Here is an 18,548-nt window from a genome sequence, read left to right on the forward strand (position 1 = left end):
TCATGCTGGAATTTACTAAATTGCTCTTCCCAAATGCTCAAAGGGAGAGTCTTTTGAATTAATGGATAAAACTAAACTCACTCCCATTCTACAACTAAATTAGTATATTACATGCAATTATTTATGATTCATCCAAACTGGCTTCCCGTGGCCCCATACATCTTACAGAGTCAGAACATTGTGGCATCGTGTCTGCTGATACTTTTCATTCTTTTGCCAGGCATAATGCTCCTCGAACTGAGAAAAACTGTTCCTACTCAGCAAGGACCAGTTACACAGCTGGCACCAGAAAATTTAGGGAACTGCGTCCAGCCTCACAGAAGGAAAGTATGTCTTTCCAATGGGACTAAGCACCTACATCCAAAACTGCGGTCTTCTAAATTCCTGCTCACTTGTTGCCACACCCTGGAGGTGCCTAAGCTCCACAGACGCCAGTTTTTCACATTAAAATTCCCCAGAGTCCTGAAATTCTGCTGTGGGCATGTCCAGAAATGCCTCTCCTGTCATGGCACCGAGTTAGCTCACACCCCAGCACCGTCAGATCCAATGAACTCAGCTTTCCTGCACCTGCACCCATCTTGCCCAAGGGGTAGAGCAAGTGAACGTTCCCAAAACACACAGAGCTGCTGCTCTGTGAAATGCAGTGGCAGCAGTTGCTGTTCTCCTCTGCTGCGTTTGAGAGCTCCTTGGTCAGAGCTTTTACCCTAGATGTGGGAAAGCTGGGTTTTACACCCTCCTGCGCCCAAGGAGATCAAAACCCACACCCTTGCCACAAGGCCGGGGCTGTTCTGGGTGAAAGTGCTCTCCACCCTGTCCTTTGAAGCTCTTCCACCCCGCAAGAGCAAACCACAGCTTTGCAACGACTGTGGAGAACATGAGTGAGCTTGATGCTTCGCAGGGTTATGGCCCTTGTGAGAGAAGGCAAGGAAGGTTTTGGTGCCATTTCCCTCGCCTAAGGAGTTTCTGGGTATTATGTCCCAGGTCAAATGTATAAATGGTCTTTTTGGAGCACAGATGGGAAGAGGCTTCCCCAGTACTGGTCCGTGGGATGCTGAGGAGGCTGGCAGTGAAGCATTTCACCCGGTGGCTGTGTCACCCCTTCTCAGCTGACGCTGCCACTGGAGCCTCTGAGCACCACTGCAGCTCCTCCTTGCCGGCTCTCCCAAGGGCCTCGTGAAGGCTGAGTTTTTCAAAACCTCCAAACAATGACCCAATGCAGCACGTCCGTCACACCCCACCTCCCAGATGCCCTGCAGCCCCAGAGGCCGCCATAGCTGCAGCTGCCCTGCTGGAGGCCAGCAGGCACCCTGCACCCCCATGGCGGCCCTGCTGCCAGGTGTCAGGGATGTCACTTGTCCTCATTTCCCATGGTCCAGGAGCTCTACCCTCACATCCTTCTGAAGCTATTGTCTTTTTTTAAAAATGGCTTGAGGAAAATGATGAACCGGGTTACTTTTTAGAGGGGTTTTGGAGAGGGAGTTGCATATTTCTCTGTAATAGGCATCTATCCGGGTGACAACCCTGCCAGCCTGGGGCTGCCCACTTCTGCTAGCAACCATTGTTTCCCAGAGTAATTTTCATGAAGTGGTAGCGGCCTCTGGGACCTCAGTTCACACTGAGCTTTTTGTTTTGCCTTGACTGTTGGAAGTCTCCAGTGACTCTCCAGTTTCTAGCAGTGAAGTCATATGTGACACTCAAGTGCCCTTCAGTCTGTGTCCTTTTTCATGTGATAGTTCGGATTCCCTGGCCCAAAAGGTCAAACCACTACCCCACTTCATAATTTTGATTGAGTACTTTGGCTCATCAAGTACATTGTTCAAAGATAATTCTTGATCTTCAGCGTGCTTTTTTGCCTTCCTTGGGCATATTTCCAGTGGAAGTAAAACTTGCAACATCAGTCTGTCCGCATATCTGTGCCATGCACACTGCATTTTGCCTCCTTTGTCTGATGTTAAACAAACCTGACAGGGGGATACAGGTTTGACAGGAGAGATGGGGCCTGAGCATTTGCAAGTTCTCCTCAACAGGTATTGCCAGCTGATTTCTGTAGAGAAATATGGATATATGAGATGCATGACACATATATATCATTGCTGAAATGCTCTTCAGAAGCAGGTTAGAGATATACAAAGATAACAGAAAATTTAATTAAAACCAGTCAACTGACAGACAGAAACAGGTAGGAAAGCAGACTTCACTACCATCCATATTCAGAGAATTAATTATTGCAGGGTTATTGACAGAGCTGGGCTTAGTCACTAGCTTTGAGAGGGCAGGCACTGCACGAACAGGTTTATGAATGCATCCTGTGCAGCTTACCAGGCGAGGACGAGGGCTGGACCTGTCTGGAGGCAATTGTTTATAGCCACCTCAGGAGCAGTTAGGGGTATATTACTAATGCTAGGGATCCATACCCACCCCATAAATAACTATGTAACATTGTTTGTGGAATTCTTTTTGATATGGTCATTTATAAGGGATATGTTCACCTAATTTTAACCCTTTTCACTACAAAGCAACTACAAGGTTGTCTCTCCAACTTTGGTATTCTCTGTTTGAGTACAACAGTCATACATGCTTTGTTTTTCCTGTGGTTTGCAGTATTCATGACTTTTTTCTGTTATAGAAGCTGACTACACTATAATCACTTCCAAATACTCCCCCTGACAAGGATAAATCAGCCTAAGCTGAGCTCTAGGCTGCTATGGCCAGATTGCTGCCAATATCAAAGCCTGTTTAAAAGTAGCTGGGGGATCTCAGCGCTGCTCTGCAGATACAGATGTTTAACATTTCATTACCAAAGTTTTATGTGTGCCTGCTCTATGTGACTGAACTGAAACCTTTTCAATATACTTCATGCTGCAGAACCAACTATTGTTGAAAAAAGGCTATCTTCTCTATCTCTTCTGGGCTGGCAGGCGCTGCTGGCATGTACAGTGAATTACTGTTTACCCCTCCTCCAGCAATCCCTTATACTTCTAGAGCATTTCAGCCCTGGCAGGACTTCTAGCAGCTCCAGCAGGCTGTGGCTCCTCTTTGTTTTACTCCTAGTGCCCTTCGTGTTTGAATAGCCACCCAGACCTGAGGATTGTGAGCAGTCCATTTCCAGATGGTCAGACCTGCAGAGCACTGTCCTTGCGGGACCCCATCGGGTGGAGAGGATTGCCTGGAAAAGCCCAGGCTCACTCAATGCTGTGACAGGACAAGGGGCAACAGGTTTAAGCTGAAAGAGCGTAGGTTTAGATTGAAAATAAGGAAGACATTTTTGACTGTGAGGGTGGTGAGGCACTGGAACAGGTTGCCCAGGGAAGCTGTGGATGCCCCATCCCTGGAGGTGTTCAAGGCCAGGCTGGACGAGGCTTTGAGCAACCTGGTCTAGTGGAAGGTGTCCCTGACAATGGCTGGTTGAAAGTAGATGATCTTTAAAGGTCCATTCCAATCAAAACCATTCTGTAATTCTATGTTTCTATTACTCTGTGAAGAAAATCGGCTAGTTGCACTGACAGGAAAGTAGTACCTTGTAAGGCCTTAACTTAAGTTTGTTGTTATTCTTTTTGTTCGATATTTAGCAGCTCTTGTAAGCCTGACTCACATCCTAGCTTTGGTAGTGACTGATTAAACTCACTGCCTCCTTTTTTCCAGTGAGGTTACAGACAAACGTTTAGTAACGTCCTTCACGACATCACACCTTGGGAGGTGAATTTTTATGAAGTTCAACACAAAGCTATAAATAAAACGGAAACACTAATGGATAGTTTAAAATTACATCCGGAAACTTCGTGAAGAGCTAACTAGATGGACTGCTTGAATAATGTTAGATCATACAGTAATGAGATATCTTGTCCCTTTAATTTTAGGAACACTGTATTTGCATCAGAAAGAACACATTTGCAATGGCATCTGAAAAATGCAAAATTTCAGCTAAGGAAAGATCATTGTCGTTTCCAAAATAATTCTATTTTAATGAAATTTCCATCTGAAAAGACTATATTCAGACCTTTAAACAGAGCTGTTTTCCCTTCAGCACACTTCAGAACATGTATCACTCCACATGGCAGCACATAGTTTGGTGTGAGACCTTAGAAAAGTATAAATCAACAAGCCCATACCAAAGGCAGCAGAAGTGAGATGGAATAAATCAATTTAGAAGATGGCCTATTGGTTGCATAAAAGTGTTCTTTGTAAATGATAAAGCGACAGAAATGTGGCTTTCTTTTATGAATTAATTAATCTGTGTTAACTACTGATGGAGGCAAAAGGATCTTCAGACAAAGGACAAAATATACAGCAGCTTTACAGTATGATGAAAGTTTTACACAACAACCTCTTGTGGTAGGACCAATTTTTGACATTTTCGGTTACTTCCGACCTTGCATGCATGTCGCACATGCGAGGATATATATGAAGCATTTTTTATTATTTTCATGGGACATATATTTACAGCAGAAGAATGAATTTCTGGACTGCCCCTGTTTTATCCTGCAAGAATTCACAAACATTTTTAAAAGGAAGGTCTATTTAAGTGTCAGTTTTGATCCCCGCTAGCCCCAGGAAAGCACTGGCCACCACCATAGGTCTGGAAGCGAAATCTCTGCCATCATATATCTTCGGAGGAGAGCCAGGTACTTCTGAATGAGATCCGAAACGGCCAGCATGCTAAGATTCGACCTGCCTAAAACCAGTACACTCAGCAGGCAGCTGCCAAAACCTACTTGCTAGGGAGAGCTAAGGCCAGCGGACAGTCTGAAGCCTGCTGCTGGTGCAGAGCTGCAGGTGGGCATCTCTGCCGCTGCTGCTGCCCAGCCTGCAAACAGCCCTTGAGACAGCCAAGAAGCAAAACTCCTTCAAAGAACCAAACAGCTCTCCTTGTAAATGTCTTTAAGAAACAACTGCTCTCTGCACTGTTTTTTCTTTTGTTGTTTTTTTTTTATTGTTTTGTTTTGTTTTTCCCAAATACACAATCCTAGTGGTAAGAGAATGGAATTAATTTGCCTTCTTAGCCTGAGGGGTTCAAACCCACTGCCCTCAGAAGAGCAGCCCACATATCAGCCTGTGGGATAGGAATAAAACTTTCCACCCATCTGCCCTGCTGAAACTGAGCCACAGTGCACCAAAAAATTCACAAGTCACTGGCTTGGAGCTGCTTGTTCCTGTCAAGACCGGGGCAGCTCTGGGCAAGTATGGAGAATGCTTATGTTCTGCATGGGCAGAGGTACAGCCCCAGGGGCCTGCAAGATGGTAAAATTAAAAGTGGCTTCTAAAGGGGGAAAGTTCATGTGGGATTTTTGCTGCTGGAAGGATCACAGCCCTGTGCTTTCATGCTTGTGCTGGAGAGTGCTTCCACGCTTCTCACCTGTAGCGCCAGCACTTGAGCTCCGAGATGCACAGCCTTTCACTGCAGTATGACGTTAGCAGAAAGCATCTGCTAACTCCACTCTCTGCCCTCTGCCCAGTCTTTGCCTTTATGATCTCTTACCACTGGCCTTTGAGAAAGGGATCCCCACCTTACTATTTCTCTTCTACCTCTGGACCTTATTGTGTCTTCATGGTAATACTATAAAGTGAATAATAAAATGAAACGCAGTCCCTGCTTTTGCTGCTGAGGTCAGTGAAGCTGAATCTATTTACAGCAGCTGAGGAACTGCACAAATGTATTTGTTTTCCTTCTTTGCTTGAGAAATCTGAACCCTTAATTTTCTGTTGCATGAAAAGGCACCGCATAATGATTATTTTGGTAGATCATTTCCCATCCACTCTGAGTTGTCCTTTTTTCTTTCTGCGTTTATAGTGGAGTCTGGACAAAATCTTTCTGAAAAGCTATATTTGCCTGTGAACTGCATCCTGGCAAAAAGAAGGAAAAAAAAAATCAGAACTTTTTATTTAACACAAAAAGTTCGCAGGTCTGTCTTGGAGAGGAGTGGGAAACAGATTCCAGGACCATCGTAGCGGGGTGTCTGTGTAAATTTCTACAGGATATTTCATCAGAATTTGTTAGTTGTTTTTTTTAACCTGATATCTAAATGAAACTACAATAAGTCTGAGATGATGGAAAACTTTTTTGGATGTCTGAATTCCTTGGAAACAGAGGCATATAGGTTGAAATAAATCAGTTTCTAGCTTTGTTCCACATACCTGAAAGGCTATATTACTTCTACTGCACACAGTATATTCGAGACCTAATTAGTCACTGCCCAGTACAGTGATTCACAAATCTATCCCTGCTCAGAAAGTACTTAAGTGTGTGCTTCTATGAACCTAAATAAATTCTTCTGTATTTTTCAAGCAGGGGGTCGTATTTTCAAGAAAATTGATGTGGTAAGATCTCATACCTAGTTTACACTACTTTAGAACAGCTATAAATCACAGCACAGTAAAATATCAGACCCAGCAACTCAGAGGTCTGAACAGCTTAACCTATCTATGCAGACCGGATGATAATGCTGACATTTTAATTGCTCCTTAAAGTTGTCTCAGCTGATACCCTAGCGCTCATTATTTTTGCAGTCACTTATGGTTACAGTGTTTATCCTAGAATACGAAATACACCTCCTGAACTGTTCAGGTACCCAAACTTTCAGTTCTCTACTCCCTTTTCCTCCATCCCCAGTCTCTTATCAGTTAGGTACTTAATATATTTGCAATGACAAAATGTTTGGAGCATACCACAAGTTTAATATGAAGCATTAATAATGTGGAAGCTCCTAAACTCTTTCATGAATAGATTGTTCCCTATAGAATTCATTTTCATCTGTGTTTAGGATGAAAGGTTACATATGGTCAACTTCCATTCTCCAAGTATCCCTTTCAATATTTAAACTAACACAGTACTTAACAAATATGTTTAAACATTTAAGTCTACTGTTGACTGTCAGAGGCCTATAACTCCACAACACTGCAAACACGAGCTACCATCTTGCATCTTTTTCCACCTGTCATCCCATCTGAAAAAAAAAGGCCACTAACTGCAGGAGGTACTGCAGAACACCAGGGAAATTAACAGGTCTGAACAACTGAAGAAAACAAATATTGCAACTGGTTTTTCCCATAAAATCTGTCTCCCAACAGATTTACTTCTATATTAATTGCTAGCATGAATACTTTGGATGTAAAAAAAAAAAAAAAAAAAGTCTCTGAGCTGAACAGGACTAATTCATGAAGAGTTTGATGTTGAGATCTCCAAATAAACTCTATCTTGACTTCAACATTGACTGGCTCAATAGGGATAGTTTGACCAAGGCTGTGCCCTTCAGAATCATTGTATGGATCAGGGCTATTATGTATAATATTGTTCAGCAGCTGAAAGGCAGACAATCTGCTTTACATGATGAGAAAAAACACCTTGCTGAAAATAAATCATATGAAGCTCCACTGGAATTTTAATTGCACTAAACTTGTGTTACGTGTTTCAGAGAGAGATTTTAGGTCCAAATATTACAGAGTCTGCAAAGTCTTATGATGCTTTTGCTCCATTCATAAGTTTATCTGATGACTCCACTTCTAAATGTCACATTTAAAAACATGCAAAACGTGAACTTGTTTCTGGTTTTATTTTTACGTATTTATTTGTATTTATTTTATCTTTAACACTGACCACAGCCTCTTCAACTTCTTATTCCATAAGGACTCTCTAGTCAAATATCCACATAAACATAGCTTCCTTATTGTGTGGAGGGTAAGATTGTGCCATTTCTAAACTACAATCAAATGTGAAATCTTTTGTTTTTTCACTTAAAACAATACATTCTTTTTAAAAGGGCATTTTCCTGAAGCTATGAATAACTCTGCCTCACACAGATTTTGGGAGAAAATATATCATTATCTCCATCAAAGGTCAACCGCAGATTATAACCCTCTTTTTGCTTGTTATGATGAATGCCTTTTCTGTGGACAATGATAAGATATGGCAAGAAATGTGTGAGAACAGAATCTTAAGTGGAATACATAGCCTTGGGTCCAAGAACCTTTTTTCCATTATTTTGCACTGTTAAATGGCTAATACTGAACCACCACACTTCAAATTTGTTCACTTTTACTTTTTCCTTCAAAGGTATCTAGGGGAGCACTATGCATCGATTAAAGCTGATGGATGATGATGCTCAGCTTCTGTGACTTCCAAGGCACTCAGAAAACAAATGCCAAGGGAAGACTGTTACAAGAAATACTGATGGAAAAATAGACCAAGAGAAGAAAACCTGAGAACCAGCCACATCTATTTGGGGTCTGCAGGACAAAATTATAGAGCAGGATTGCTGAAATGAATGTAAGTTTAGAACACAAATGTAACTGGTAACATTGCTTGAGAAAGCAAACCACCTCTAGGCTGTATGTGTGCTGCAGAGCAGAAGCAAAACCACATGGCAAAAATTTGAAACGTGAAGTGATTTGCTCCAGTCATAGCAAAGTACAGGAAAAGACTCCGAGGAATAACCAGATGGGACTGGGACAGGGTAAGCTGGAGGAGACATTAGCTGAAGTACTCTGTGACCAGACTTGAGTTCATTACCTCTAACAGCCAAGTGTTGCCTCAGACAGCTTTACTCCTGCTTTGTATTTTGTAACTTGTGTCTACAGTGCTACAAGATGGACCTCACGTCCAGCAGTCAGTGGCTGCATGACTGTGTGTGCAACTGTGAAGTTGTGGATTGAAGGAGTGCAGGAACATTTTGGGGTGCGCACACAGAAAGAGAGATCCAAAAACACATGCCTTGTTTTTCAGACCACTTGGCAAGGCTCACTCTCCAGTTGGGAAGCATGGTGGAGTGTTGGGCTTCTGCAGGTTTTCTGTTTTATTAGAGCAGGTATTATTGAACTTTCTAAGTTTTAAGAGCAGGGTACACAAGTGATGAGGGGAAAAAAAAGAAAGATAAATGCAATCTCTCTCACACATGCACCTATATAACATATGCACCAAATTCTTGGGATTACCAAGATCATTTTGCCAATGAGTTTTCTTCATGTATTAGTCCCTCTTCACATACTTTTATACATGAAAACAGCACACAAGTACAACATACAGACTTGTCTATCTCTAAAATACATATTGATTTGTTAAAAAAAAAAAAAAGAAGAAAATAGACTGGTCTCAATTAGCTGAATCATACAACCAGTTCATTCTTCTGACTTGTTATATACAATACAGCTCTCAAGTACACAAAGAAAAATCTGCACAGTTCTTACACAGGCAAAACTCAGCAGAACAATAGGGAAAATCTGGCATAAAAGAAAAAAAGTAATTTTCTACTGGGTTAACAGCAAAAGCACTATTATGTATCAGCCACTTAGTATTATAGCCAAAAACTATGCTCCTGCTGCAGAACAGCCCTTTGTGGAGATTTTGATTTCCTCACTTGAACCTAAATTCTGCAGTTTGCACATTTTGCTACATTTCTCCCGCTTCATGAGATCTTGCAACTCCACTGCTATTATTTATTTATTAATTGTCCTGTGAAAAGGATCCCAGCACAGAGAGGAAAACACTTCTTAGTATTGGTTTTGTCTATAGGTGTCCAAGTGATATGTGGAGAGGGGAGGACAGCACTGTGGAATGTCTCCACCTGCACTGACATCAGTAAGACTAATGGTGTTTCTCCCACTAGGAAGAAATGCATTCTTTAAAAAGAAAAAAAAAAAGTAACTTATCATTGGCTGGAGAGAGGCTGAACCAGTAACAGTGCCATGGCGTGATTGATTTGTTTTTTTAACACAGCCTGTGCAATATCAATGAGTTGAGAACACCCAGATGAAGGGAGGAAGATTAGGTAATACTCATTGAATTTCTCCACATTTCTTTTTTTCTCTCCCAAAAAAACATTTTATTTGGAATAAGACACATTTGTTAGATTATACAAAAGGGAATACATTTTCCTGGTAAAGAGGATGTTCTTGTGGTTAAAGTATGAGCCTGGTAACAGGGGTTTTCTGTTCTACTCTCAGATATTTGTCACATCAGACCACATTCAGCTCTGGCTATCACAGCAACTCCCACTGGCTTCAAGGAGAGCTCTATCTGCTTAAGCCAGGTGTGCTGTCTCTGTCTGGGAAAGGCACAGATATTACTCAGTGACTCTCCTTTCCCAAGTGTGTTTATGAAGATAATGTTCACTCGCATCTTTGAGCATTCTGAGGTGCTGCTGGAGCACCAAACATTTTCACTAGTTACCAATAAGTTACAATCAGCAGTCCAAAAGGCCCAGCTGGCATCAGATATTTTATTGTTCTGTTTTATTAGGGGGGCACCCTTAATGATTCTTTACAAAAGTGCACTTGTCCTGTGTCTGGGTTCCTTCTCCGCTAAACCTAGAAGGGAGACATTGTTCCTCTAGCCTTTAAAAGGAAGGAGTGTATATGTTGATAGGTCATGAATAATTTTTGGAAACCACAGGCAATTCAGCTTGTCTTTTTCTCTACATGCTGACTTAGGCCTGCCTAACTGTGGATCAGCATCAGAAGCAGCAGCTCAGGTTTTTCAATACATCCATTTTCATCAGAGCTTCATTTAAGGAAGCTGAATTCATGCTATTATTACAGCTCCTCTCAATCTCCCATTCTTCAGATTTATGAAAAATCTATTTCCATCACATTTTTCCTTATAGTCTTCTTCCCTTAGAGCCCTTTCTGAGTATAGTGCACGGACTGGCAGGTATGCATGCATGTGGAAGTGAAGGGTGTCCAGTCTGGGGGTAACAGTGACAATGAACTACTGGCTTCCACGTTTTTGGGTGTCAGCATAGCCTCTTACTCTAAGCTATTCCTGGACTGAAGGCACATAGCTTTCTACCTCTCAGTACCTCTACCACTCTTACTATTGATTCAGGAAACTGGCTTGAGCTCACTCTGCACCAGGTAACCCATTTAATGGGGGACAAAATGGATTGAAGCTACTCAGTGCTCATTTTGAGGTGCTTTTACCATAATTCTCCAGCTTTCACTCAAACTGCTTGGATATGTGGTAAATGCAGATTACCATCTGAGGGCAGCTCTGCTAACATTTTCCATCACATGACATTGCGGACAAAATTGCAAATCCCATGAAGGACAAGCAAAAACAAAACCACACTGTAAATCTACGTTCAAGGACCTTGATTTGTTTACTCCAGTGTTCAAAGCATTATCTTGCTAGGAAAGTGAGAATTTGATAATATGGACAAGGTCATGGGAAACATAAGTCTTATTTTGGAGGTACTCACTCAACACAATCATTTGAGCACTGCTCTTATTCAGCGAAACACTTGTTTACCTTTTCTTATCATCTTCTTAAGCAGGCAGGCTCAGGATGGAAAAAACACCCATGCCACAAAGATCTCCACTGAAGTTAGCAGCCATGCATGAGTATCTCTGAACTGAGATGAACTCAGAACTGGCTGGTTTTATCCTCTTGCAATTTCTTGAGAAGCCTTATAATTACAGTTTTGTATGTATGCCTAGCTCCACTCACCTAAAAGACACACAGAGCCATCCTCACGTTGCACAGAATAAGAAAATAGCCTATATTATTAAAAAGGAATCCTAACTTTTTTAGTACCCTGAGTGCTGAGAGCAAGTTCCTGCCTGGAGCAGACCATATATCCAAACATTCCCCAGTTTCTGGCCAATCCCAGGTTACCTTAGAGCTACCAAGCCCTCCCTGGGGTGGCAGGTTCAGCTGCTCACCAGTCACCGGCTCTAATGCCACCTATATAATTGTAAGAGCTGGACTTTATAACCTAACAGTGCAACATCTGCCCTGTGACAGTGTTAAGGAGAGTTTTGGAAAGAGAGGCTGGTTTAACAAATCAGCCTCCCTAACCTTACCAGTACCCTAATCTCCAATGTATCACTTCCGATGAAAACTTCATAATACCAGTCAGCAAGAAATAAGCCATAGCAGTGTGGTCAATTCAAGAAGTGAAATGGAAACATGTAAAGCACTGCAAATTAATTCCACAAAAAATACACAGACCAGTGAACACAGAAACTGATCCCAGCCTCTTCTTTACACAGATCCCATTAAATCTTTGCAGACTGCTTCCTTAAGGGCATTAAACTGTCTGCAAACATAACTTATTTGGAAAGCAGTTAGCCAGTTTCTTTACTGTTTAAAAAAATTTAAACAAAGTGTGGCAGTGACAGTATTGTACAGTGATTGAAAATGAAGCCTTGTCTACAAACTGCAGTCAATTTTCTTTGGCAACAAGAAATGTACCTATGTTCAACCCTTTCCATGCCCACCCAGGGTAGGGGGAGGCATAGATAGCTACTTTTGTTTCTCTTCGCTCACCACTACCTATGTTGGATAGTCCCTGCCACTCCACAGCTAGTCTCCTTTCCTTCAGCAAAAAGTGCAGAGTAGCAAATGACTGAAAACCAGTGAGATTTGTGCTTCAGAATAATTTTGTCTTATTTTTAATTATGGGTTTTTTAGTAGCCCACCCTGAATGTGGAGTGTAACATTAACTGTGGAACTATCACTAGTTCCACTATTAGTTATTTTTCCCTCATCAAGACTGGTGTCAGTGAAGGAGTAAAACACAACTACAGCATTTGGCATAAATCACAGTACACTCTAGCTGAAAATTCGCAGTATCATTCTCCTACACTTGGCACTAGTCCCACTTGCTGAAAGTGCGATGTCATAGAAATGCAGTTATCATGCCACTGCCAGCATTTGCATAACAGCTGCTCATTAAAGGGAGGCTGAAAGACATTACTATAGAAACAGTTAGCTAGGGAACATCAGCCTCAGTTAAGGACAGCCACTCTGTCCAGAAACTTATAAACACTTGGAAACCTAATGACTGATGAATAGTAGGTAAATTTATCTACTTTGCTTGTCATTTTGATTTCTTTTTACTCTACTAGATTGTTATCCTAATTTAAGCATAACAATTTCCAAATATAAAAAAAAGTATTTAAAACACTGGAAAGACAATACCAGATCCTCCTCCAAACTAATCCGCCAGACCAAGAGAAGTGGCGCCGCACATAATAGAGCATAAAGCAAGTAAAGTTATACAAAGCCATGCAGCTGCACAAATTTGAATTAGATCATCATAAATCTAGTGTGTGGCCCAGTGCGGCCACCTCACAGTGCTTGTAGCAACCCAGTCTTGTACCAATGCTTTGGCTAGCGTAATCACCCTGCCCAAGAGGTTTTACGCAATGCCTCAGACAACAGCATAACGACCTGATCAAAAGCAGAGCAATTGCCTATTTTTCAACATGAAATCACTTATCAGTGGTGAATTATGTCATTCACAGCACACCAGGAGACTTCCAGCATATGACAGCATCTCTCCTAACTCTAGATCAACTGCTAGGAAGAAACATAAAATTTAGGAAGGTGTATTAAACTGCAGGGAGCACACACACACAAGTTTGTTACTACTTGCATTATGTTGTTCAGTCCAATACTTCTTTACCTTGAACGGATATAATCACTCTGCAGCACCTTCATAGGAGAGCACCTCAGCTGGTCCACGTGATCACATCAAAATCCACTCCAATGATCACATTAATTCACTCCAGCTGAAGGCCTCAGGGAAGTTGTCTGACCTCAGTGAGGCCACTAAGTTCAACCTGGGTCTTTCACAATATCTGTAATGACAATGGTGTCCATTTTATATTTCAATGGTGTTAAGAAAGAGCCAGTATGGTTATGCAAGAGGTCTCCCAAACTGGGCTTTGACTTCCATAGTGATAACATGCTCTCTCAAAATGCCTATTTCCTTTTTTAGCAAATATTTTTCCAGCAGTCTGAAAAAAGTCATGACCATATTATATCACACAGTTTCGTATTTTGTATCTTATTGGATCAACATTTCATCTGTTTGCCCCAGTCTTGAAAGTAGATATATGTCTTATGAAGTGAATTCACAAATATAAATGTAAAAATACAAAAAAATCATCAGTAGAAGAAACATCCGTCTATTAAAAATGTACAGACTATTACTTTGTACCTATAAGTAATAGCTCAGATGATAGGAAATTATTATTCTTTATTTTTTTCATAGATAGGCTTTTACAAATTGCATGAGTTTTTCCTTTCAATTGAATTAACTTTCAAAATATGTGATGAGAAATATTATGTATGTTAAGCTGTTAGCTTTGAGATCTTACTTTTTAGATTTATTGTGATTATTTAAATATATGCATATCACTGTAAGAGAGCAGAGCCATAGGAATTCCAAACAAATTATATTTCTGAGTAAAGGGTTCTTTGCTGTAGTTTACATATATGTAGCTTTTAATGTAAATATACTGCAATAAAAATCATAAAAAAACTTGGCATTCAAACTTTCCTTAAGTAGTTGAAAAATTCTTAACTTGAAATTGTCATGTCTCTGCCATTTCTGAAAGTTCGTTACATCCATAATATAAACCACAATGTTAAAAATAAAGGCACTAAACATTTATAATAGGATATGCAATCCCTCTTTACATTAATCATAGCGTTCATGTTCATGTTTCATGCTGTAATTCTTTTTTGCTTTGCTTATATTTATTTCATATAATTATTTCTGTTAAGTGTTAAAATCACTCCACTGTACTTGCTATTCGTTTCAATATTTCTCCAGCATTTTCTTGCACAGTTGCTTTAAGGCATTGAAAATGAAGATTCTTTCTTCTAAAATAGCTCTTGAGTACTTTCTCTTACAGAAGGAAACTCCTAAAATACATAATTCTAATTAGCTGATACCTTTACCTTTCTGCTATTCTGTTCATTTCAAGAAATAAGAATAACAAGAGGCAAGTAGATGTTCTCTTTTAATGTTTCATTCACTGATTAGAAGTGACTCCAAGCTTCAGACTCACTCAGGCACTGACCTGTCTGTGGAGGATGCCAGCTGAAAAGGTGTTTCTGAAAAACTACACACTTTTGTGTGGGAGAACAATGGGATAAGGAGCACCGAATGCCTCCCACTAGGCAATTGCTCGATGATGGGTAATGACTTCAGCAGCACCTGACATGGCTGAATTTGCTGGTACGAAGGAGTTTTAAAAACACCGTCAGTCCCGGTTGCTGTACTGAAGACAGAGTGCTATTTGCTCTGTAACTTTTCTTTGAACTTTGTGGCAGGCTTTGAACAATCCAAGCTCTTCACATCTTTTCCTCCCCAGCTCTGGAGGAGTCTAGTTCTATTAACTCCTCCACCCGAGCCTTCATGCCCAACATAATCCTTCCCACCAAACTCAGAGGCAAATTACTCAGTTACTTTAGGGGTCAAACCTACGTTATCTGCCCTGCGACTGCTAATTACTGACATATGTTTAATGAGAAGCATCTTCTTTCCTTGCTTTTTATAAAACCATCAACAATATTCTTGCTATCGCTCCAGTTTTCTTTGCGAAGTTGAACTTAGCTTCTAGCAATCCCCATTTTTTTCATTGATATTTCTCAGCCTTTAAAACACCATAATTTGTTCCATTAAAACCTTTTGTCACTCTACTTCTAATACCCTTCTGAATCTGGTTGTTCAATCAGTTAGGTTAGGAAACTTTCTCTGTAAGCTTTTCTCCTCGGCATGGGCTAGTGAATCAACATAGTTCCTGGTCTACCTGACATAAAGAAATTCCAGCCTGCTCACACACTTAAGTCTTGAACATCAGCTGATGTCTTTAACAACTCAAAATTTTTGCAAAACTAGACTTATTAAGAGTTTCCACATACGCATCAAATGATGAACATGTGGACAGTCACATCACATACATTGTTGCTTGTTTGGCATATTCCATGTCCTTAGCTTTTTTATTTTCTGGAATTTTTATCTGACTTGCTTACATGCCATAGGCCTGATACTTTTCTTGGAGGGCTTTGTTTGCATTTCTGTTTCTGATAGCTGTTAGGTATAGGAAAACTCTTTTGAAAGTGTCAGGTCAGACATTAAGTAGCCTTTTCCCTATTCTTTTTTACAGCTCAAATCTTACTTATAGTTGGTTTTTAGTTAAGAACTTGCTGTAAAATGCCTAAAGATGGCTTTTTAATTGATTTCCCTTATTAAAAAAAAAAAACCTCACTGTTTTCAATATACCATTTTCTTTTGTTTCTGCTTTAAGCAAAACATAAAACTTCCATACCTTTTTTTGTTCTCTGAACGTAATGATCCTCTGACTCTTTCGCTGCTTCTTGAAAGCTTTTTTCCCCTTTTTTGTTACCCTGAGTATGAAATTTTCTGTGGCTGCCCAATGCTTCTGTACCAAACCACTGTCCCAAGTAATGCCATTTTTAGCACACACTCACATCTGTGGATTTCCTGTACAGTTCAGATTACTGTTTGAAACTTTTTCCAGGGCTGCAAATATAAATTGAAACTGCCACTAATGCATTTGTTTTACAGTAACTTTTGTGCCAGTAAAACTTGATCATTAGCATACTTATGGAAAGGATAGAAGGTGAGTCTCCTAATTTAATGAGAACATAGTGGTTTTCTCTAAAAAATTATAGAGGGTTACTAAATAAAACAGTTTACTTTTCAGTCAAGAGATTGGATCTGGGGCTTTTGAGATGTCAAAACTGAGTCCAAGTAGCAACAAAATAGGTAAACTTCTGACTTAATCTTTATAATTGATGAAATCATTGCAGATATGTTTTGCAGTGCTTATCTAATGTTTTTAACAAGCTTGACAATTTTTTCCCACTTTTTGAACAAAAAGTAAAGGCAGGAGAAAAATGGGGGTTTTTTTCTCAACATATGGTTCATATGTTACAGGTTTTTTTACAGAATGGCAACATGATCAAGAATCCAGAAGAGGCCAAATCCTAACCCAAGTCATTTGTGTTTAGTCTCCTTCCTCAAACTGTCCTTCAGATGGTGAAACTTGAACAAGGGATTTTGTGACTTGGCCAAAAACCAACAGGTTTCACAGTTTCATAATTCCAGAGCAATACTTGTGATTTCCCATGAAACCCAACCTTGTATATGGTAATGATAATTCCCATTTTCTGTCCTAGCCACAAACTATGAGTGTAATTCACCAAGTATTCTCTTTTCTGACTTCTGGGGTTTTTTTTCACCTGTGTGCCATAGTGTTAAAATGCCAGCTGTGGTTTCTGACTGGCCTTCCTTTTCATTTGCCACTGCCTGTACATGTAGTTATATTTTAATAAATGAAAAGAGTTCTTGCAAATAACCCTTATTAACAGCTTACATGCTGTGTTGCACAGAGCAGGTATGGCTTGTCTGAAGATCCTTCATTCCAGCTGGAGACCTGGGACTTCAAAGCACGTTGTCATGCAGCAGCCATCTGGCAAAACAAGCATGGCAATGAGATCCTCAGTCTTGCTGCAGGCACAAATACTGTTGTTGAGACTCTTTCCAGGGTGGATGTATCTTCTTCCCAAGTACAGTACGCTGCAGTAAATATGCTGAAAGTTGCTGGAAGTCCCAGCAACAGGGAATTCACTGTGACCAAGCTGCTGGATATGTAGCTCTATCACTTCTGCCACTCACCAACAAAACCAACATGCTTCTGCAAATCCATAAAGATTATAACTACAGCTGGTTATCTGACAGAGCAGAGCTCCTCACAGTGGGAACTGCTGTGGCTAGTTCTGCCAAATATTTTCCATTTCCTCAAATTATTGCTTCTATTTTGTTCACTATGAGTTTTAGCCAGTTGACCTTTATGAACATGCTGATTTCAGCCAGGCCTTCAGGCCTCTGGATTATCTGCACTGGGAATGAAGAAGATGCATGGCTGAGGGTACCTGCATGCTTCTGACCTTCTAGATCTTTCATTATTTCCTGGAGGGTATTCAAAGAATAGTCGAACAAGATAAGCAACAGTAAAACGCACATTGGAATCATTCTAATTACAAAGTCATCAGTTTGAGCAAAAAAGCATAGCAGTAGAAGTCTTCAGTGTGCTCTCTGTAGATGAACAGGAAGGTGGGAAACACAGAAATCCCTGTGTTCTTGTGCTTGTAGGGTTTTTACAGCCATTAGAGGTCACCACAGACTCCAGTGAGCTTCTCTATGAAATAGGCGGACAACTCATCTGAGCATATAATGCTCTTCAGGGTTAATGCGAAACAGTAGTGACTGATTATATGATTTACTAGGTTGAAAAACGTTGGTAATATAATAGGGACATGGAAATATGACCAAGAATAACGAACTATGACTCAATAAATAACCAGCAAAGAACATAAAAAGAAAAATAGAAAGTCATAGGCAATGCTTAAAAGGCACAAATTTAGAGTGACTGAACTGCAAGAATAATGAACTATGATTCAATAAATAACCAGCAAAAACATAAAAAGAAAAATAGAAAGTCATAGGCAATGCTTAAAAGGCACAAATTTAGAGTGACTGAACTGATAAGGAAACGAGAGCTGGATCTGTCAGTGTTAAAAGAAAATGAAGAAATTCCTAATGTTGAGAACCCAAGTTTGGGAGTATCTTTGTTGCTCTTGTTAAAAAAACATTTATGTTGCAAGGGAAAGCAGAAACTTTGAGATTATAATGATGACTGCATGACTTGTCTGTGAGATCAAGACCCTGTTGTGCTGGATGGGGAAACAAAGAAATGGTTCCTTCCTCAATAAATTTCTAACCTAAAAGGGTGGTTGG

Source organism: Pterocles gutturalis, unplaced genomic scaffold (assembly GCF_000699245.1).
Source record: "Pterocles gutturalis isolate BGI_N339 unplaced genomic scaffold, ASM69924v1 scaffold3994, whole genome shotgun sequence".
In the NCBI taxonomy this organism is placed as follows: Eukaryota; Metazoa; Chordata; class Aves; order Pterocliformes; family Pteroclidae; genus Pterocles; species Pterocles gutturalis.